This window comes from Ochotona curzoniae, unplaced genomic scaffold, assembly GCF_017591425.1.
Source record: "Ochotona curzoniae isolate NIBS_2020 unplaced genomic scaffold, NIBS_Ocur_1.0 scaffold_3835, whole genome shotgun sequence".
NCBI classification, from domain to species: domain Eukaryota; kingdom Metazoa; phylum Chordata; class Mammalia; order Lagomorpha; family Ochotonidae; genus Ochotona; species Ochotona curzoniae.
In genome coordinates, this window is record NW_024467114.1 from 29,050,526 (window position 1) to 29,072,694 (window position 22,169).

Below are 22,169 nucleotides of genomic sequence, written 5' to 3' on the forward strand. Positions count from 1 at the left end.
GAGCCAGCAGATAGATCTTTCTGTATCTCCTCTCTGTAAATTTGCTTTGCCAATAAAAACAGATAAATATTTTTAAATGTGTAGAATGTAAGAAAAGAAATAGAAAATCACTGTGGCAGATATTTAACTTATCATATTTTTCTTGGTAATTAATAAAACAAGCAAAAAATATAAGCATACTAACAGGAGTGCACCATGATGCAGTGGGTTGAGCTGCCTGCGATGCCAGCATCCCTTTGGGCACTGCTTTGAGGGCAGGCTGCTCCATTTCTGATCCAGCTTCCTGCTAACTTACCTGGGGAAGCAGAGGAAGATGGCTGGGGTACTTAGAACCCTGTCATCCCTATGGGAGACCTGGATGAAGTTCTTGGCTCCTGACCTAGCCCTAGCCTTTGCAGCCATCTGGAGGTGAATCAGCAGATGGAAGCATTCTCTCTCACTCTCACACTCTCTCACTCTTCTGCCTCTGTAACTCTCTCAAATAAGAAACCACTCAAATATTTTTTAAAATCAACATATATTAGTGTGTGTGTATTCACTCAACCAAAGACCATACTGCACCCAATAATTTTGAAATATCTGCTTTCTGAGCACATGAAAGATCTGCAGAAATAGCCCATAAGATAAATCAAGCGCAAATCTTATTTTCAAAGAATTGAAATCATATGAAGGATGTTCCTCAGATCTCAAGAAAGGGTAAGCATTGATAGGAAACGCAGATACTCCTCATACACCTATAAATTGAAGATTGTAATGGTAAATAATCCATAGGTCAAACCAGCGATCACAGACAACATTATGAAAGCTATACAGCAATGAAAAGCACAAAATCAGGGCTCCCTGCAGCAGCATGAGCCAATGGAACCAGATACGCTGGTTTAAACATGGTCTCATTTAAATAATGTTCATAGGCTCAACTACATTATTTGGGGGTACCATGAAGAAAGAATGCTATGGAAGTGAGACTGCTGGACACCCCTTGCTGGTGAGGATGGGAGCCTGTCTGGGAAGGGCTGGTGGTGTCTCATAGTCATCACCCACTGGCACCCTCCCTCCCACGTGTCCAGCTTTAAATGTGATTGTTCTGTCTTCATTGCGTGAAGATAAGGTTATAGCTGTACCACGTAAGAGCACCTTTTTGACATTGTTTGAAATCCCTGAGTATTACAGGACCTTTGGGAGAGGAGCGTGTTTCTGTATCGTCACTGGTCCGTGATTAGAGCTTGCTTTGCCTCTGCTATCTGGCGAGGAGATCAACCGTGGCCCTTGCCATCTCCATCTGTGTTCCTGGTGGAATGATATAGACCCAATCTTCTACCACAGTGTTTGGCTTCCTGGTGGCTGGACCTCTGCTAATGTTTGCAGTCTTAATTGGCAAATAGATCAACAGGAAGCCAAGAAATAAAGGTAACACGCTTACTTATCATGAAGTGTATCATTGTCTCACTAGTTTCCCCCCCCCCCCCCAGGGAGAGCTTTTTAGGGGCATGAGGAGTTATAGACACGAACATAAAAAACAGCAGAGTGTAACTTGAAAACTCTAGGAAAAACTTTATACAGTTTTACATCGTATTCTCTGGGTGTTGAAATTTTGAGATTTTATTTGCTTATTTGAAAGGTGCAGAGAGATGGGCCTGGTGCAGTAGCCTAGCAGCTAACATACTCACCTTGAGTGTGCCAGGATCCCATATGGGCACCAGTTCTAATCCCGACAGCCCCGCTTCCCATCTGGTTCCCTGCCTGTGGCCTAAGAAAGCAGTTAAGGATGGCCCAAACCCTTGGGACCCTGCACCCATGTGGGACACCCAGAAGAGGCTCCAGGGTCCTGGTTTCAGATTGGCACAGCTCTGTCTGTTGCAGCCGCTTAGGAAGTGAACCATTGAACATAAGATCTTCCTCTGTTTCTCCTCCGGGATATGAATTGGCACCCATACTGGATGCTAGCATTTGCATGTTGAGAATTAGCTAGTTGAGGAATTGTGCTGGCCCCTAAAACATGCTTTCCTTTTCAAATATTTTGCTGCTACATAGATAGATTTATCCATATATACATATATATGTGGGCCACCAGGAGTGTCTTCCCTTCCACCTGCGCCTTCAGAGTGAATGTCCCAGACAGACCCATGTGCCACTGGGTCGTGGCTTCCCACCCAGCCACACTCCCTGGTATGGACGTGGCTGCACTTTCATTGATCCCTCTTCAGTCTTCACAGGGTGGATCTGAGCCCAAATCTCACAGACAGGAAGACAAGGGACAGCAGGGGATGTGTCTGCCTGGTGCAAATTAACATCCGGTATGGAACAGCCAGTGGGGCAAGCCTCCCAGTGCGGAAGCTTGGCATTAGCACAGGGACATTCTCTCCAAGGTCTTTGTGTTCCCTAGGTGACTCTGAGCTGTCAGATAAATGCACAGTGGGCCAGGAAGGGTTATGCTTAGGTTCCAAACTCTCCTCCCGTCACCCTCGGGTAGGTGGCCAGATACGCAGCAGCGGTCACCTTGGCAGCCATGGCACAACAACACTGAGCTCCGTTGTTCAGGAGGGACTGGGTCATGAGCCTCACCGTGACAACACAGGCCCATTGGCTGGTCAGCAGCGCCACCAGGGGCCTATGGTGAGCTGAGAAGTGGAAAGTTGGTGAACTAATTAGGGTCCCAAGGGAGGCATTTAAGAGGATGGTACAGTTGTCTCCTGTGGGGTTAGGATGCCTTGGATCCCCAAACCATCGGATATCCAAGTCCCTGATGTAAAATATATTTGCATGGAACCTGGGCTGTCTTCTCCAGCGCTTCACATCATCTCTAGGTTTAAAGTGGAACCCAAATGCTACGTAAGTAGATAGGGGAGAATGATAAGAAAAAAGCCTATACATGATCAGTATAGCAATGTGATTTCCTTCCCTCCAGCCTCCAAGTGTTCCTGTGCCTGGTGGAATCGTCTGGCATGAGGAGAGAGGATGGACTGTAGTTGGGGGTCTATGAGCGGCCTTCCCAAAGGTAAGCTCCTTCACTTCTTACTTCTTCATCTGCAGAGTGGGAGAAATACTGAGCGTGCACGCACACACACACACACACACACACACACACACACACACACACACACACAGCTGAGTTTGGGGATGAAATCTACGAGACATAGGATTTGTAATGCATTTGCCATCCCCTCTTTGCATAGGAAGCAGCTAAACAACGGTGGATACTATTATTATTGAAAGGATAAACAGATCCTTCCTTCAGGAAGGGAATTCTCAACACGCATAACAGAAGTTCCCTGGTGAATTTGGAGCTGAGGATGAGTGAGCTCACAGAGGTGCCCACTCTGGCTGGGGATAAGCTCCCACTCCCCCCCCCCCCACACCCCAAATTCACGCTCGAATCTGATGGCTGGAAACCTCTGGTGGTAGAGGTAGCTTTTTTGTTTTTCAAATAAGTGGAGTTACATAGGAGAATCTGGTACCTTGTTTATTTTCCCCTTCCATTTATAGAAACTTGGATCATTCACACTGTAATACATGCAAATTGCCAAGTTCAAGCTGCAGCTCTTGTCCTGCCCTGATCTGTGCCATTGGCGCTCCCCTGCTGGAAAATGTTCTGGAGCGTTGAGGGCCAAGATAAAGAAAGCTATTAAGGAGGAGTCGATTAAAATACATGCCTTCCAGAGGGTAGGAGCTCCTTATAATCATGCTTCTTTTCAATTGCATCTCCTCAGATGTTCTGTGGCTTAGAGAACACCAGCCAAAATAACGCAGACACGTGAATCAGAGCTGGGTTAAAGGGTAAAGAAAAATCTCCACAATAATCTCTGTTAACTGATCGTAGAGAAAGCCACGATGAATCAACTCTAGAATGACCAGCAGACTCTAGATTGATCCCATAAACACAGGCTTCAAGAAATGGTAGAAGAGAGTTACAAGAATGCCCCCAGCAGTCAGGCTGCTTGGGTTTAAACCTCAGCATCAGTGCTCACCTTCCTTGTGACCTTGAGCAAATCAGTTCACCTCTGTGCGCCTCCATTTGGAGCCTGTCAAAGGCGAACACAGTCAACCTCTTGAGTCGTTTAAGGGAGATGAAGAAAGCCGCACCCAGGACGTGTGTTCAGCTCCTCCTATCCTTGCCCTCTGTGCTCTGGAGTGGCAGTTTTAATTTCAGCTGCCAGGTCATGATGGTTAAGCTAGCGGAGTGCCATGCAAGAGGGCTGAAGTGGGAGCTATCAGGCTGTAGCACAAGCTGCATGGTTTCTCAATCCCTCCACCGACTCCTCCAGTTCACCGTTTAAGTTCCAACAGAGCTAACCTCATGGGTCTTTCCCAAATGGAAAAATCTTACGATGAATTCACAGGTAAATCAAGAGAAACTCTGGCTGTTTCCACCAGGATTCACCGGCACATGCGTCCTGTTAAACTCATCCGCAGGAAGGGAGCGTCTTCTGAGCTGCCACATCCCCTCCCTCTCACAGGGATGAACGTGGCAGCACGGAGGCTGCACCTGCTCTGCTCCCCTCAGGCACAGGCGAGGACGTGCGTGTCTCGTGTGATCCGTCGTGGTTTCCTCCTCAGCTGGAACTTGGTTTCACTTCTAGCAGTGAAATTTCTATGTCTGTCCAGCATTTATCGACTGGTTCCCCCAAGTGGCTGTAAAACTCCAGCAACACGCAGGCAAGCACTTCCTAGAAAGGCAACAGGAAGCTGCAAAGTTCAGGGTAACACAACCTCCAGAAGAGCCCGCGCTCTTCCCCCCCCCCCCCCCTTAAGTCAAGTGTTTATTTATCCTTTTCCAGAGCTCATGTCTGATCCTATTCTGCCTGCAGATGTACCTAGACATCGGGATCAAATGAGAAGGCTCCTGATGATATGGCTGATCTTACTGGAGCGGGCAGGTGCACAGTTACCCAGGTTATGCACTGAGTGACCCCCCATGAGCTCCAGTCAGACTCCAAGGTAATCAGCACCTGCAGGGCACAGTCCTCTTCACCCGACGCGCGCAGCGCCCCTACCTGGTCATGGCGGGAAACACATCCAGCCGGTGGCAGGGCGCTATCTAACACTCTGCATGTTCTCCATCTTTGCAGTCTGAAGTCCATTTTTTTTTTTAAGATTTATTTATTTATTTACTTATAAAAGATGTATTTTTATTGGAAGGCAGATATACAAAGAAGAGGAGAGACAGAGAGAAAGATCTTCCATCTGATGATTCACTCCTCAAATGACCATAATGGCTGGAGCTGTGCCTATCTGAAGCCAGGAGCCAGGAGCAATCCCAGGTCTTCCACGCGGGGGCAGGGTCCTAAGGCTTTGGGCCGTCTTCAACTGCTTTCCTAGGCCACAAGCAGCGAGCTGGATGGGAAGCAAGGCTGCCGGGATTAGAACTGGTGCCCAAATGGGATCCCAGAGTGTTCAAGGCGAGGACTTTAGCTGCTATGCTATTGTGCCCGACCCCATAAGTCCTTTTGATGTGGCTGTTTTCTCACTCATGCTGAGCAAAAACTCGTCTTCAAACCACAAGCTGCTGGAGGAAGGCTCAGTACCTGCTTTGAAAAGGGAGGGACTTGGACCAACCCATCCTTGCGGACTGCTCTTCCATGCAGGGCACTAACAGCACAGTCCTGTTTGATGGCCAGTGGGAGTGGAGGAAGACTAAGTCTTACATCTGTTATATTAGCTCCTCCCCAGAATGGGTGTGTCAGAGGGCACACAGGGCATGGCCCATAGCCAGCGACACTGCTGAGTCACCATAGAAGCATTTGATGGTCCCAGCACCATGCCACAACATGTCTGAGGATGTGTTGTTATGTGACGAGGACTGTCCTAGCCACTGGGGATACCGAGTGATTGGACCACACGAAGCTTTATCTTCACGCAGCTCATGGTCCAAGCAACAGACATGACAGAGAACAGGAGACTTGAGAACACACACACACTGGAAGGACCCCTAAATCTGGTCTTGAGGGGTGGAGTGGGAGTGTTGGAGAGCCCTCCTAAAGGGAGTTACTGTGAAGGGATAGGGCAGGGTGCTCAGGATGGTAGTGCCAAGTCTGCAAAGTGAGTGCAGTGCGGTCATCTCCCGGATGCCAACAGACAAAGGCCATGGGTGGCATCTGTGTGTTCTGATCCGGATCCTTTTCCTACGGGCTGGGATGGGGAAAGAAGGAAGTGATCTGCTTGCTGCAGCCAGGGCCTTCCTCGACTGCCTGGAGGGCAGCGTGACCCTTTCCCGAGCACAAGGGGCCCAACTCTGAGGGCTGCCTTAGCCTGTCTTCTGCCACTGTCACAGATTGCCGATTTATGGCACAGAGGTAAACACTTTCCGACAAAAGCAAAGTAACAGAACCTTTGTTGCAACAAGACTTGACACCAGGTGTAATAAAAGTCACTTGGGTTTTTTAAGATTCAAGGACTGTAGCTCTTGGCACCCTCCATGAAGAACTCATCCTCAGTGCCTCCTTCGCCCTGGCTACTTTAAGCACCACATGGTATCAGCAGAGCATTTACCAACTGCCTTTACAATCGCCACATGCCAAGCACAGCGGGTAGGGATCTTGCAGGACAGCCTGGGTCATCAGAGTATGGTGCAGGACAAGGTCCCTGGCAGACCACACTCTAGAGACCTGTGGCACAGGTCACCTGTCAGAGCTCACAGGTGGGGGTCCTAGCAGGATGGCTAGGGCAGCCCAGGAGGCAGTGGGTGACCCTCTAACAAAGACATGATAGAGTACATAAGATAGTTTCTGCTTTCAGTATAACTTTTATCTGAAAAGCAGAGACAGAGCCATTCCTTCTGCTGGTTCGCTACAGCCCCTACCCTGCCCCCATTCTCTGAAAATGCCCAGAACAGCCAAGGTTGAGCCAGGACCTCAATCCGAGGCTCCCCATGTGGGTGTCAGGAACCTGAACCACTTAAGCTGCCCTCCATGGTATGCAGCAGTAGGAAGCTGGAATGGAGTGTGGAACTAGAATTCCAACGAGGCACCCGGCTAGGAGAGGCCACCGCCTCGGCCAGGGTCTTAACTGCTGCACCAAACTCCTGCCCCTCTGGATAACTTCTGGAGTTCAGCACTGGGTCCAGGGATTGGCTCAGAGGCAACCAGGAGGTCTCTGCTATGTCAGAGCTGGGTCTGAAACCGAGCAGCGAGGCGGGAGCTGGGGGCAGGTCCCAGTTGGCGGCAGGTCCCAGTTGGCAGCAGGTCCCAGTTGGCGGCAGGTCCCAGTTGACGGCAGGTCCCAGTTGGCAGCAGACATCTGAATCTCTTCCTGAGGCAGACATTGTCACCTGGAGACAGCAGTCATCCCTGCAGCTCTGGCTTCACCCTGCTCGCTGCCTCCACAGCAGGCCTCAAGGCTGCTTCTAAAGCAGGGTCGAATGTGGCCTTTCTCTGTGGTTGAAAGCAAGGTGGGATGTGGCGAAGTCAAAGGGAAGACGCTCCCTCCTCTACTGCTCCACTCAGCCAGGAATGAAGGAGAAACATTGATACTGGAAGTAAATTTGAAGCCTGAAATTTTGCTTTCTGTCATTTAAAAAAAAAGCATTTAGGGGCCAACACAGGGGTTGAGCAGTTTAAACCTCCACCTGCAATGCTACCTGCAATGAACGAGAACCGGTTCATATTCCAGCTTCTCCACTTCAGATTCAGCTTGTTGCTCATGGCCTGGTAAAGCAGCAGAGGGTGGCCCAAGTCAGTGGGACCCTGCACCCAAATAGGGGACCTAGAGGAGGCTCCTGGCTTCAGACAGGCTAAGTTTCAGCCATGGTGGCCATTTGGGGAATGAACCAGCAAATAGAAGACCTCTCTCTCTTTTAAAGATTTATTTATTTTTATTGGAAGGTCAGGTATATTGAGCGAGGAGAGACAGAGAAAGATCTTCCATGCAATGATTCACTCCCCAAGTGGCCGCAATAGTCGGAGCTGAGCCGATCCGAAGCCAGGAGTCAGGAGCTTCTTCTAAGTCTCCCACAAGGGTGCAGGGTCACCTCAAAGGGTGAGGCTTTGAGTCATCCTTGACTTCTTTCCTAGGTCACAAGCAGGCAGCTGGAGCAGAAGCCAGGCATTCAGGACTCCAACAGGCCTTCTGATGTGGGATGCTGGCATTACAAGGAGAAGCTTCACCCACTGCACCATGGTGAGAGCTTAACTTTGCTTTCTCTTTCCAACATTGCTTGCCTGAGCCACAAATCCCCCTTAGTTCCCTCCTGATTCTGAATCCCATCCTTCTCCCACCCTGTTGCCCTTTGACCCAGCTCCTCCTGGAGAACCTTCCAGAAGCAGAGTGAGGGGCTGTGCATGCATGCAGTGACTTCATGGGCTATCTCACGGACCTTACCCTCTTCCTCTTGCCGGGCTAGGCCAGTGGCGCCAGCAGTTTGGTGGGCTGGCTGGTCTTGGTCTCTATACTGTTTGCAGTTACAGACCATGCCCTAAACTTGTCCTATGCAAAAAGGTGTGAGGTTTGAGAGCCCCGTGTAAACATGGGCGCAGTGAGGCCTTTAGTCCCAGAGGAAGGGGTTGTTCCTGGCTTCCAACCACTCCCGCTGGTAAAGCCCCTCCCAGCTCCTGCTGAGCATCCCCGTGACCTCCCACCTTGGCAGCCATGCTTCTACTCCAGCTGTTGCTCTTGAAGGAGTTGTGGTAGGTTTTGTTTTTTGTTTTTGAACCTATTCTTCAGGCTCTAGAATTGACAACACTTTGGGGTCAGTTTTAAAATGATAGAGGTAGGACACCATTGTTCAAGTTTGGTCTCAGATCTTTGGGGGATCCTGCTAGCTTGGGAATGCTTGTTTCAAGAGCTAAGTACTTCCAATGAGGGTTGGAGTTCTTTGTGGGAGAAAAGAGACAAAAGGCATCGTGGTGTGATTTAGGGACTCAGAGGCTGGGACAGGGAAATCCCTTCCCCGACATGGACAAGCCTTGCCCCAGTGGCCAGCTCCCAGGGTGCCACTAGTTTGCAATCAGTTGGTCAGCGGTTGCTGGTCACTTACAGACTATCAATCCTGAGATCCGTTTTCATAGGAGGTTGGGAGAAAATGCTTTAAACTGGTAATGAATTACTGTCTTCGAAATGCCACACTCTATCAGTTCCACTGAGAATCGAGGACCGCGATGCTACCACTGGGGTCTGCTTGGGCCTCACAGCTTGGGGAGTTTTTTTCTATGTGTGGGGGAATTGCGTTTTGGGAGCAACCCTGCAGGAAGCCCCTGAGAAGGTGGGCAATGGTGAGAGTGACTTCTGCTGAGTGCTTCTTAACTCCCTCTGCCCTCCTGGACCACACCTGGTTGTGGGGTGTCTGTGTCCTGTGCTGTGGGGGGATGGTTTGCAACATCTATGGCCTCCTCTCACTAAGGGCGGGGCTCCCTTTCCCTTCTCCCCTGCGCTGTCCCCCCCCTTCCCCACCCCCCACCGCCCTGTGATGATATTCCACACATTCCAGTGTCTCTGAGGTTCATCCATTAAGAGTTGCTGCAGGGGAGAAATGTGAAGACAATGGCAAGAATGCATTAAGTGTTAAAGAACAAAATGTCATTATCAGAAGAAAGAAAACCACAAAAGATTTCACACAGATCTGCTCAAGAGATAATGAGGGGCGGGGAGAATCTTGTAGAACATTCTGCTTCACATACTGGAGTTTTTAAATAGAGCACTTCCTACAAATTCTGGGCTATTTCTGGTGCTACCTCCTCCAATCTCACCTCCCATGGAGACACTTTAAAACTACATTACTACACACACACCACACACACGCCTACAGCACACACACACCACATATCACCCTCCCACATACATATAAACAACATATACACCACATACCTAACACTACCCACCTATACCCACGATATACATACCACACACAAACATACAGAGCACACACACAACACACATACGCCACACATACACACACAGGCATAAACCACATCCCCAAAACAACTGAAGCAGGAAACCAGAGCCATTTCACACGGCTCTTTGCTAAGCTTCCTCACTGCTCTGATGAGATGGCCTGCACAGCACCCATCAGTCCCAGAGGATGCTGACACACAGCCAAATGTTTGTGGAGCAGGGTGAGAACAGGAGCTTTGGATAGAAACATTCTGAAGTCTTTAACCTAAAACTTGCAGAAGTGCCAGCAGCCTGCGTGTAGGTTTATTTATGTGAAGTCTGCAAAGGAGTCCTGGCTCTCTGCCTCTGCATCTTCTGCCTTTGGGGAAAAAAATAACTGCTTGTCTGTAAACCCTGCTTTTCCAGTGTGAGTTTTGCTCTTCGTTTTCCTCAAGGCCCTATAAAACAGAATCTTTCTCTGTACTGGAGAGGGGCTCTATTTGCCAGCTTGTTACCCGAGTATCAGTGTAAATCCTGGTTGCTCCACTCCAAGCTTGCTGGTGTGCCTGGGAAAGCAGTGCAAGATGCCCAGGTGCTTGAGACCCATGTGGGAGACCTGGATGGAGTGCCTGGCTCCTGGCTTCAGCTTGGACCAGTTCTGGTTGTCAGGGAAATGAACCAACAAATGGAGGACCTCTCCCTCTCTATAATTCTGCTTTCAAATAAATCTTTAGGACCCGGCGCAATAGCCTAGTGGCTAAAATCCTCGCCTTGAACACACCGGGATCTCATATGGGCACCAGTTCTGATCCCGGTGGCCTCGCTTCCCATCTAGCCCCTGCTTGTGACCTGGGAAAGCAGTCGAGAAAAGACCAAAGCCTTGGGGCCCTGTACCCGTGTGGGAGACCCAGAAGAGGCTCCTGACTCCTGGCTTCAGGTTGGCTCAGCTCCAGCCATTGCAGCCACTTGGGGAGTGAACCATTGGACAGAGGATCTTCCTCTGTCTCTCCTCCTCTCTGTGTATCTGCCTTTCCAATAAAAATAAACAAATCTTAAAAAATAATTTTTGAAAATAAAAATGCAATTCAGTTAATCCAGCATATTCAAAAAGTTCTCATTTAACCTGTAATCCATATAGAATTGAGACACAACAGGCTCTATCCTTAGAGTTGGGGCAGCATGCTAGTGTCAGTGGCACCTGGCTCCATCCCCTAGAAGCACAACAGTCTGCTCCATTCCCTAGAAGCCAATCAAGGTGACATCCATCCAGCTGACTCGATTTTACCTCCTTGTTTCTTTAACAGGTTGATATGGAACAATTCCTCAAGGAACAAGACTGTGGAGGGAGCCTTCCAAGGACCGGCTCCTTGCAGTTCTGATAAACCCCACCAGGGGGCCTTCTGGTTAGGGTTGCATAATCCCCAGATGGTGATAAATCACAATTTTATAACAGAATATTGGAATCCGAACTTTCTAATACATAAATACAAAGGGATTGGTTTTTTGTTTGGTTGGTTGTTTTTGAAAAGACAGTCTTTAGGGGCCCAGCTAAAGTCCTTGCCTTGAACGCGCCAGAATCCCATATGGGTGCTGGTTTTAATCCCGGCAGCTCTAACTTGCGGGCTGGCTTTCTGACTGGGGCCTGGAGCACGTGGTCCACTGGTTTGGTTTCACATCCCTGCTGTCGCCTGGATGAGCCCTCACCCTCATATTTCTTGCATTGTGGGATGTTGGTGATAATAAACCACAATGGCTACGTGATGGTGTGAGCATTGATGGGGAGGGTATCTTTGACAAATTAATGGAAAAATGCGTATTATGGAAAGACAATGCTGTACAGATTTCACAATTTTTGCACCAAAATAAACTCATCTGTTAATTCCATGTCCCATGAACTTTGGAAAGTTCTCTTGGGGACCCGATGCAGTAGCCTAGCGGCTAAAGCCTCGCCTTGTACACGTCTGGATCCTATACAGGTGCCGGTTCTAATCATAGCAGCCCTGCTTCCCATCCAGCTCCCTGCTTGTGGCCTGGGAAAGCAATCCAGGACTGCCCAAAGCCTTGGGACCCTGTACCCAAGTGGGAGACCTGGAAAAGGCTCCTGGATTCGGATTGGCACAGCTCTGGTTATTGCGGCCACTTGGGGAGTGAACCACCCGTGGACGATCTTCCTCCAGCTTTGCCCCACATGAGCACAAGGGGTTGACCAGTTGTCATCTTCCCAATCCCACTTCATCTTTGGTAAACACACAGGGCCGGTGACTAATTTTGCAGAATGCGGGTACTGAATGCAAACATTCACTCCATTTCCTCTGATGAACTTTCCCCACCTATGGGGGCTATGGGGTCTGGGGGCAAACCACAGCCAGGAAGCTATCAAGCCTGGAACCACAAAGGGGCCCTTGCAGGCATCTAAATGCACAGCTCAGCTCAGCAGCCATAGGTCCCCTGCTTACAAAGGATGACTCTCACCCCCTTGGATGACCCCATCCCACCTTCCAGAAACCTCCTTAACCCAAGACTGACAACAGCCTCAGGCAGAGATCAACCCACCCCATCCCAACCCCCTCACCTAGAAAGGTTTCCCAGTTTCCTGCCAAAGCCATCTTAAACCTAGGGCTGCTAGGCACCTGGAGTTAAAGCCTGCACTTCTGCACCTATGGCAGAAAACTGTCAAGAAACGGAGGACAGAAATCCCACACCATAGCTGTTCAGGATTCACATGGCCTGTCGATGCAGGTAAATTTTTCCTTTTTTTCCCAAAATTCATTTTGATTTAAAAGGCAGAGTTGTAGTTCACTCCCCAAGTGGCCACAATAGCCAGAACTGAACTCATCCAAATCCAGAAGCCAGGAGCTTCTTCTGGGTCTCCAACAGGTGTAGGGATGCAAGCATTTAGATAATCCTCTACCACAGTGCTGGACAATCTCTTATCTTCTATTCATTGACTTATACCTCAAAGATCAAGTTAGTCATGACTGCTGAATTGAAACCTGGGAGCCAGGAATTCCACCTGGGGCTCCCACATGAGCAGCCAAGATCCAAGTGGCCAACATGTGCTGCCTCCCAGGAGGTGTTATCAACAGGATGCTAAAATGTGAGGCCGAGTCAGCGCTTGAACCCAGGTCATGGGGCACACGCTCCCCAAGCAGCATGTTAAACGTTGCACTCAACACTTCCATTTGACAAAAATCTCTCCTAATCACCGTTTACTCCCCCATCTCGGTGCTTGTGTATAGTCATCAAGCATGCTCAGAGAATTAGAGCTCAGAGGTGATCTTCATGCTTCTCCTGCTTTTACTTGTCAATGGGGACCACAAACTGCCTTCCCATATAATTCAAAGGAAATGCCAGAAAGTTGTGTTCAAAAGTTTATTGAAGGATGAACATACACTCTGGGGTTCACCTCAAGTGTCAGACTTGACAAATGCAGTCACATAATTATCATAATCATAGAATTGCACACCAAAGCACAGAATCACTCAAGGAACTCTTAGGCCCCACTGCAATCAACCTTGCCTTCATCTTCCAAGCCTACCGATCTGCCGTCTGTCAAGGGCATACAATCTAATCATGAAAATGATGATGGGATCATTGGGCGGCATACAAAATACACAAAATCAAGGCCTCACAGAATACAGATCAAGCCCACCATCACTAGTCATAGCTGACTTTAAAAGATTTACTCTAAGACTGGTCAACTATCAGACTAGAACTGACAAAAACTAAGCAGTAGAATTGAATCCAATGAAAATCCTAACACGTGGTCCTACAAGTAACCGACACCATGTCCAAATCCACCCCCACTATCAGCACGAAAGCGACCAAGAATACATCACTCCTCACACAGATACCATGCTCCATTGGGTCAGCCAAGCACCAGACCTGTAAGAGATTCCATCAGACAACCAGATCAGTAATCACCAAACTTTTTAAAAATGTGGTGTCTACATATTCACAAAAACTTCAGGTGCACAGAATCCCAACATCCCGTCCACTTCTAATACCAAGGCAGACTGCTACTCAAAACCCCATCTTTCTCTCAGCTTAATGTGGTGCCCAGTCCCAACCCCTTTTAATCTAAAGCTTATCCAAAACTGGACAGCATGGCTGTTAGAACATTTGCGCCCCATCACCTTGGCCTCAGGTAAATCCTTTAACCCATCAGCGCAGGAGCAAACTGAATCAGCAAAGGGTTCTCATCCTTGGCCAAAAAGTCTACCTCACTATGAACTCTAGCCACATCCCTCCCATTTGGTCCTTACCTTGGGCCCATCAGCATCACGAACTCCACTGAACCTAGCAAGAAAGTGACAGGCACCACGTTATGAGCATCTTGGGATGGCTTTGTTGTGTGAAGTCTTTTTCACTGTCAAGATGTAGTTGCAGAGTAAGGAGACAGAGATCTCTCTCATCTCCCACAATGGCCAGAGCTGGACTGATCCCAAGTCACGAGCCTGGCCCTCCAGATTCCCACGCGAGTGCAGGGACCCAAGCACTTGGGCCAACCTCTCTCGCATTCCCAGGTACATTAACGGGAAGCTAGAGAAGTGAACACCCATGATCCCGTACATAGGCGGAGACTTAACGTGCCACCCACCCCGTGAATAGTTTATTGGAGATGCTTCCTAGTTGCCTTGGATGAATAAACTGCATAGCACTCTATTTTCAGAGTTTCCTGACACCTGAGCATCTTCTGTCACTTCCAGCTAGGAATGAAATTCCTATATTCCATTTAATGTCACCAGTTGCCATTTTCCAACTTCATCTGTTTTATCAACAGCATGGCCAACCGTGTTTAGTATCTAAGGAAAGTGGGAAAACAAACCCTTTCAGATTGAAAAGAAATCAAAGGCAGCCTGAAACTTGTTTGCTCTGAGGCTGAGAGCCAGCTCCAGCCCAAGCCCAGGGAGTTTACAAGTTTCTAGTCTCGGGAATTCACATAGTTCTTACGATGCCTAACACACCAGCTCAGGCATGCTCTTGCGTGCCCATTTCACTCTTCTTACAGTAAGCCCGCCCACCACCCTGTCTCCGTGTTGTAGGGCCATTCCCCAGAGCTGTGGTTCCCCACACATGTTCCTCTCCTTACATGCATGGGAGAACATTTCCCCTTTCAATTTCCTAACCTCCAAAAGAGTCATAAAAACTTCTCACCAGAAAAACATGTGAACCACAGAAGCCTTACATATCAACAGTAAGAACTACAAAAACTTCATTCACTTAAACCTGAACTTGAGCGCAAATGCCGGCCATGTGACTAAGATGGCCTGACTGCCTCCATTCTAGTTAACCCATACCCTTGGAGGAAGCCAGTGCCCTGGCAGCCACGTGGGAGACACAGAGGCACCTCAGAGCTCCAGGCTTTGACCCGGCCCAGGCTCAGGGAAAGGAGCGGCTGGAACAGCTAACCCTCTGCCGCTCAAACACGATACAAAACTTTTTTTTTTCTTCCCCCAGTAAAAGAAAACCAGCTTCGGGAACTCCTATCTTCAAAGCTGAAAGCCTTCCCGTGCCTCACCTGCTGGCCAAGTCACCCAGGCTCCCGGAGCCGCGGGGTCGACAACCCCGGAATCACCCGGCCTGCTGGGCTCGGAAACCGTAGGAGCCTCATCTGCACCCCTTAGAAGTCGCCTCCCGGCCACCCAGGTACTGAGCAAGAAGGGTGCTCCGGGGCGCGCCAAGACCCGGGGGGTTGCCCTCGGGCTCTGCGCTTCCTCCCGGGATCCGGGTTCGACTCTCGAGCTTGAAAAGAGCTTGAAACGTTCCGCGCGCGCGCAAAAGAAGCTGGAGGCAGGTGTAGACTCGGCCGCAGGCGCGCAAGAAGCGGCAGCTTTGTGCTGGAGCGCCGGAAGGGACTGTGGGGATGCCACACCCTGAAAGCTACAACCCCTTAACTCCTTGGACGTTCACCCGGACGCGGCCAGAGAGCAAGGGCACGCGTCCAGAAGAGCCCAAGAGCCCAGAGCCACGTGGTGGGCCGGAGCAGCAGCTGGTCGACCCCCACTTACCAGGTCGCGCACCGCGGGCGAAAGGGCCCTGGCAGGGGAGCGGCCAAGTTTAAAAGCGGCCCCCACCCAGGCCGCCAACGCCCAAGCGGCAGCCAACCACGGAGCCGCCCGTGCGCCCCGCCCGGCCCGGCCCGCGCCTTGTCCAGAGGCCCCGCGCGCGCCCTCTGGCGACCTCGGCATCCCGCCCCCGCAGGGGATGTCACCGAGGACTGAGGGCCTAGAAGAAGGCTGTGCTGGGTCCCCTAAATACCCAGTGTCTGGCCTGGGGCTTGGCAGATTGTAAACGCTCTATCCGACCCTCCGTCCGTCCTTAGCACAGGCCCTTGACACAGGTAGTGAGCTACTTGCCGATCTGGATTTGCAGGGCCCTGGAAGGGCTGGGCAGGACTCTGGGCTGGTTTTGCGGCTATTTAGAAGGAAGCCAGCCGTTTCCCCTCCGAGCCCCGCGCTTCTCTGCGAAGGAACTTCTCCCACGGATGGTCTTCTACACCCTCAGGATCCCTTCACTTCCAGGAGCAAGGAATTGCAATGGAAAGCCCTGTGCTTACATAAGCTGAAAATGGTGGCTGTGTCGGATCCCATTCTCTGTCCATTCCCTGATATCCATGGGAAGTGGCTAGGATTCGTTTCTGATGGGGCTTGGGGACACTCCCTTAGTGACGCCCCCTAACCCGGCTCCCCACATGCGCCAAAAGTCATTCGGGGGTCTGCTCTATTCGTCGGACAATCAAGCAGGTACAACGTACTTCTGTTGTACTTCTCGGATGGTGCCAGCAGAACCGAAACACTGCTGCTCCTTAATCCTGCAGAGGCAGTGAACACCTAAGCTTGCTGCCCAGCACCCAAGGACTCTAAACCCATGGCAATCCCAGGTTTAGACTGTGTGGGTGGTGGTGGTGGAATGGCTTGTGGTCTAAAGGCGGAAACCTAACCTGAACAGGCAGGCCTAAAGCTCTCTGCTCCTCGGCTCATCTCTGGGTTCGCTGTGAGCAGGAAAGGTGGAGAAAGCCCATGCCCTGTCACCCTCCTCCCATCCCACACTTGCCTGCCGCTTCTTGCTCCCAGGAGATCCCAGGACACCAGTGTTCTCAGAAAATCACAGTCGGATGGAGAGGGTTGGCTGCCATTAGGGACTCTGCCCCTGCTGTTTGCTCCTGGCGCTGGCTGAGGACACCTCTCCTGTGTTGCCCTGGACAAGATCAGAATTCAAGGCAGCTGCAGACAGATTTGAGGGATGGCTGCAGCTGGGTAAGGGTGTATCCTGAGGACAGCGGGCAGCTTGCCCAACAGTTGTCTCCTCCGAGCAGCAGCTGGCCTGTTTTCAAGTCGGAAGACAGCATCTGCCTACCCTGATGCTTACTGGTTTTCTGATGAGTGTTTGTTCAGGTATCCTGGAAACACTACAATGCCAATGTGCCATCAGGAAGCAACAATAGGTGTTTAAACAAACAAAACCCTTGCAGGTTTGTGGGTTTGTCATTTAAAGACTGCACACTGTTACTCACTATATTTGTAAGAAGTAGATGACTAATGTGTAAGACACACAGGCTACATGTTCAGATTAAGTATGACCTGTTTGATAAGGACAATCTACTTGGTTGTAGAATAAGTTGACAACAGAGTTTAAACTCTGTATTCTTCCGCAATCCACCCTCATTTCTTTGCTTCAATCACAAAACTCCTCCCGAGGGTTGCCTGTCTTTGTGTCCCTTCTCTTCTGAACCCAGTTGTGGTGGGCAGCCCCCAAGGTGGTCCCCAAGAATCCTCACTGCCTGTCACCTGTGTCCATGTGCAGTCCTGCCCCCAGAGTGTGGAATGGACAGTAAAAAATGATGGATAGTACTAGAAGTGGTGTTCAGTGTCACACAGCATCAGCCAATGGCAAATGGATTTATTTTACATTATTTTAATCTTTAAAGAATTATTGCTTTATATGAAAGGCAGAGTGATAGCAGTAGGGGAGGGGCGGAGATGGGAAGGGGAGAGAGAGGGAGAGGGAGAGAGAGAGAGAGATCTATCTTCTATCTGGTGGCTCACCCCCTAAATGGCCTCAGGAGTCAGGTGTGGGCCAGGCTGAAGACAGAAGCCTGGAACTCCATCCAAGTCTGCCACAGGGGTAACAAGGGCCCGAGTATTCAGGCCATCTCTCCCAGGGACCTGGATCAGAAGCAGAGCAGCTGGGATTCCGACCTGATGGGGGATTCCTGGCATTGCAGATAGCAGCTTTATCATCAAGGCACAAAACTGCCCCCTGCCTCAGCTGCTCTTAAAGCGTACTGTTAGCCATCTAGCTGATGTCTCACAGCCACTATATGCTGCTGTGCACCGAGCATCTTATCTGCAGTCGGGGCAAGAGGACTGGCAAAACGGCAGTGATAACTGTCAACTGAGGTAGCCCTTTAAACATCACTTTCTCGTAAGCTCTATTTGATGATTCCACTTACACCTCATTGGCCAGAACTGTGCTGCATTCTTTCTAGCTGCAGGTGTTACTAAGAGACGCCAGACACATTACCACCATGAATAGAAGACGGACAGTCTTGTAGAAAAGCAGTGATGGATGCTGGCGAGGTGTCCAGCAATATGGACTGCTTCCTGTTGTCCAAGAAAAGCATTTCCTCCTGCATGTTTCTATTTTAATCTGGATGGAGTGGAGCCCCAGGTAGTGAGAATGAGTGTCCAGAAGGAACAGCATCCCTGTGGCTGGCTCTCAGAGGAGGCAGGTGAATGGCAAATGACAGTGGGTGAAGTTTTACTTGATTGCATTGTGCTTTCTGATGAACAAAGACTTATGACCCACACCTGGAACCCACACTTGGAAGCCCAGCCCACCCCAGTCTGTGCTGGGTCAGTGAGTGCAGCCAGGCCACAAATGGTTTCTCCCAGCTCTTGCTTTAGCTTTAGGGGAAAAAAGGAAAAAATATCATGCTAAAATGAATGATCCTTCTCTCTCCAGAGAGGCATGTAACATGGGTATACTTCCCAACCCTTGAAATTCTTAAGGATCCCTGGGACCCGGATTTGCTGCCTTTAAGAAGGCCAGTTCTCCTTAGCCTTCTTTTGCTGTCATCCTTGTCCTCTCTCCTCTCCTTGCCAACTGAAGCCTGAAAGTTGGGAGCAGCAGCATCACAGATGCTAAATGGAGAGCAGTTACTTTGTATCTGTCCTGTTGCTGATTTGTAGCAGTATGCCAGGTGCTTTGGGCATCTTTTCTGTTCAAAGGAAGTCATGGAGTTTCAGTCATGTAAACAGAACCGGAGGTAAACAGTCAGTCGGTCAGTCTGTTTTTGTAACAGGCTCAGTCTTCCCGGTTCTTGCTCCTTTTTCCTTTCTCGACTCCAGATGGCATCTGCTGCTGCAAGTGTGCTGGGGAGGTGACACGGGTGGACACGAATCCTGTCCCTCCACACTGGCCCCTGCGGGACTGTCCACGGAACTGGAACCTCTGAGATGAGGAGGCTGCCAGTGCCAGGTCACTGTATCATGCTTGCTCCTTGTTTGGACCAGTACAAAGCCGTCTTTCCCTGGCCACCTATCTATAAACACTCCCTCCCTTCATGGCTCCCTGTTTCTTCCCTCTGATTCCTTACCATCTTTTGTTTTTATCTCCCTTCCCTTCACTTGTAAATCTCGCCATCCATTCATCTGTCCATCTCTTCCTCCCTCCATCCCTCCCTCTCAACTAGCTGCTTCTGGTTCAACCTTATGTCCTAGTTGATTGCCTTCTGTAATGACCCTCCTACTGCTGAGGAAATGGGGAGGGGGTACTATCTTTGCTATCTCTAGCTCTAACATCTTTCCCCTGCTTTGATTAGGACATACCTGGTCCCCTACAGGGGTTCAGCAGAGTTTCGGGACTTGAGTGTGTTTTCATAGGCATGGCCTGTTGGCAAGGGACATTCTTTGCCAAGAGGACTTTGTTTTCATTCAGGGTCAATTACATCTGCCTTTCCCCTCCCGCCCAAACGCTTCCAAGGGTTTGAGGCTAGGCTGTAGATGTTGGCTTGGCGTTCAGGTCCTTCCTGCAAGAGAGATGTGACCTGTCCCTGTCTGCCCTCAGCACACCTGTGCCTTATTCATCTGTTGCTTTTATTTTTTTTTTTAAGATTTTGTTCATTTTTTTTAATTGAAAAGGCAGATATACAGAGAGGAAGAGAGACAGAGAGGAAGATCTTCCATCTGATGGCTCACTCCCCAAGCATCAGAAAAGGCTGGAGCTGAGCCAATATGAAGCCAGGAGCCAGGAACTTCCTCCAGGTCTCCCACACAGGTGCAGGGTCCCAAGGCTTTGGGCTGTCCTCGACTGCTTTCCCAGGCCACAGGTAGGGAGCTAGATGGGAAGCAGGGCTGCCAGGAATAGAAGCGGCACCCATATGGGATCCCAGCATGTTCAAGGCGAGGACCTTAACCACTACGCTGCGCCAGGGCCCCTCTCAAATATCTTAAGGTTCTAGCACCCCGGGCTGCTTGGTGCTTCTAGAAACTACCTCAGTAGCTAACCTGAAGTTGTAGGCATCGAGGGCCAGCTGTGAGAGTTGCTGTAGACTGGTAGCAGAGAGGTGAGTGCACTCAGCCCCATTGCCAGGGTGAACTACAGTCCCATGGCAGCCAGGTGCAGGGTTGCTGAGCAAGTGTAGGGTGCTGAAAGGGTGCACAGTACTCGGTACTTGTTGGGGGTGCCAATGGAGGACTGACTTTGAACTTGCATAGCTCTGGCTTTCCTCTTGCCAGTTGTTTCTGCTCCACCTGGCTGTGCCCATCCTGCCCTTTCCACTGGACACCTTGTGCGCAACCCCTTTGGCCATGGTCACCTCTCTGCATACTCTTCTTCGAGGGTTTGTCCTCTCTAATTGCTCCTACCTGGTATAAGTCCCATCTCCCTGACTTCAGTCCCTTCCTGTTACCTGCACCAGTCCTGGATTCACCTGCTCTTCTGCATATGCTCCCTGCACAAGTGGGGCGGGGTCCGGGCGGGGCGGGGGGGGGGGGGGCGGGCGAAACAGACCGGCAGAGGGGAGGGGGGTAGGGCGGATACCAGTGGACTGTCTGCTAGGCTTGCTTCTGCTAATGGGAACAGCAGGGGGCCCCTCTTTTTCAGATCCCTCTCCCACAACCCAAATCTCTCACGTGCAGTTGTCCTGGATGGGTTCTTCCCATCACCATCTTGGAACTTGGGAGCCGCTGCAAATCCTCATGGTTCTGGGCTACTTCCATGATAATCCTCTGCCACACTGAGCTTGGGCTGTAACCCAGGAGCCTCATGCCTTTGGAATGAGAAACAAGTTAAAAAAGATAAACTAAAGCAGTGACACTTTTTATTTAAGAAAATTGTGACTTATCATTTGAGCAGCTTCAAACCAGAAGCAGTATGGGAGCTTCACTGCGGGAATGCAAGGGGAGATCTTCAAAGGAGGAACACAGCAGAGCAGATGTTCTACTGGCTGCAGAAACACAGTCATTTTATTTGGCCTCTGCTTTTAGGAAGTCCCTGGGCAGGCCATTTTGTTGAACTGAGCTCAAATTTTGATTTTCCTTGATTACAGGCATTCACAAGAAATAGCTCAAGGGAAGTTGCTCTTTCCTTATGACTGGCTCTGTGTATTCAGTTCTTTGGGCTCAGTCTTCATTTAGTAAACAAACATTTATTCTATCAGAAAGACAGTCGAGGCCGTGACTACGGTTATTCAGAGAAGGAAACAGAATGTGATTCTAGTCTACTGCCTCCTGCTGGAAGGAACTTTATTTACTTAACTATTTGAAAGACTGACAGTGAAAGACAGAGGTCTTTTTTTAAAAGGATATCTATTTCAAAGATGAAGAAGAGACAGCGTGAGATCTCCTATCTGCTAATTCACTCCCCAAATGACCTCAATGGCCAGAGCTAAGATGATCTGAAGCCAGGAGAAAGGAGCTTCTTCTGGGTATCCCACACGGGAACAGGGGCCCATGCACTTGGGCCATCCTCCACTGCTTTCCCAGGCCATAAGCAGGGAGCTGGATCTGAAATGGAGCAATGGGGACACGAACCGGCACCCATATGGCATTTTGGCACCATAGGCGGAAGCTTATTCTCCTATGCCGTGGTGCTGGTGACTGGAAATCTATACTTTTCATAAGAGACCAAAGCTGAGGTGTAGGGAGGTAGTCCGTGGTAACTCACTGGGGGTGTTGGGAGAGTGATCCCACGGAGCTGAGATTTACCAGGCTGACAGGGCCAGCGCGTGCAGGTGCAGGCCAGAGGTGGACGGACCACTTGGCTTCCTGCCAGAAGGCCAGAATCTCAGGTGAAGTTTTCCACATTTAAAAATGTTGGCAAGTTAACTTAAAAAGTGTCTAGGAAACACTACGGGGATCAAA

At 49.9% G+C, this 22,169-nt stretch overlaps 1 long non-coding RNA gene and 1 other non-coding gene across 2 annotated transcripts; one reads left to right on the forward strand and one right to left on the reverse strand.

The window, feature by feature from the left end:
• The first annotated feature begins 949 nt into the window (after window positions 1-949).
• Window positions 950-5,017, forward strand: LOC121145801. Its single transcript, XR_005882083.1, has 3 exons — window positions 950-1,407; window positions 2,906-2,995; window positions 4,806-5,017. It is a non-coding gene; the product is annotated as an uncharacterized LOC121145801 (long non-coding RNA).
• An 8,922-nt stretch (window positions 5,018-13,939) lies between these two features.
• Window positions 13,940-14,013, reverse strand: LOC121145972. Its single transcript, XR_005882129.1, has one exon. It is a non-coding gene; the product is annotated as a small nucleolar RNA SNORD93 (small nucleolar RNA).
• Window positions 14,014-22,169: the final 8,156 nt, after the last annotated feature.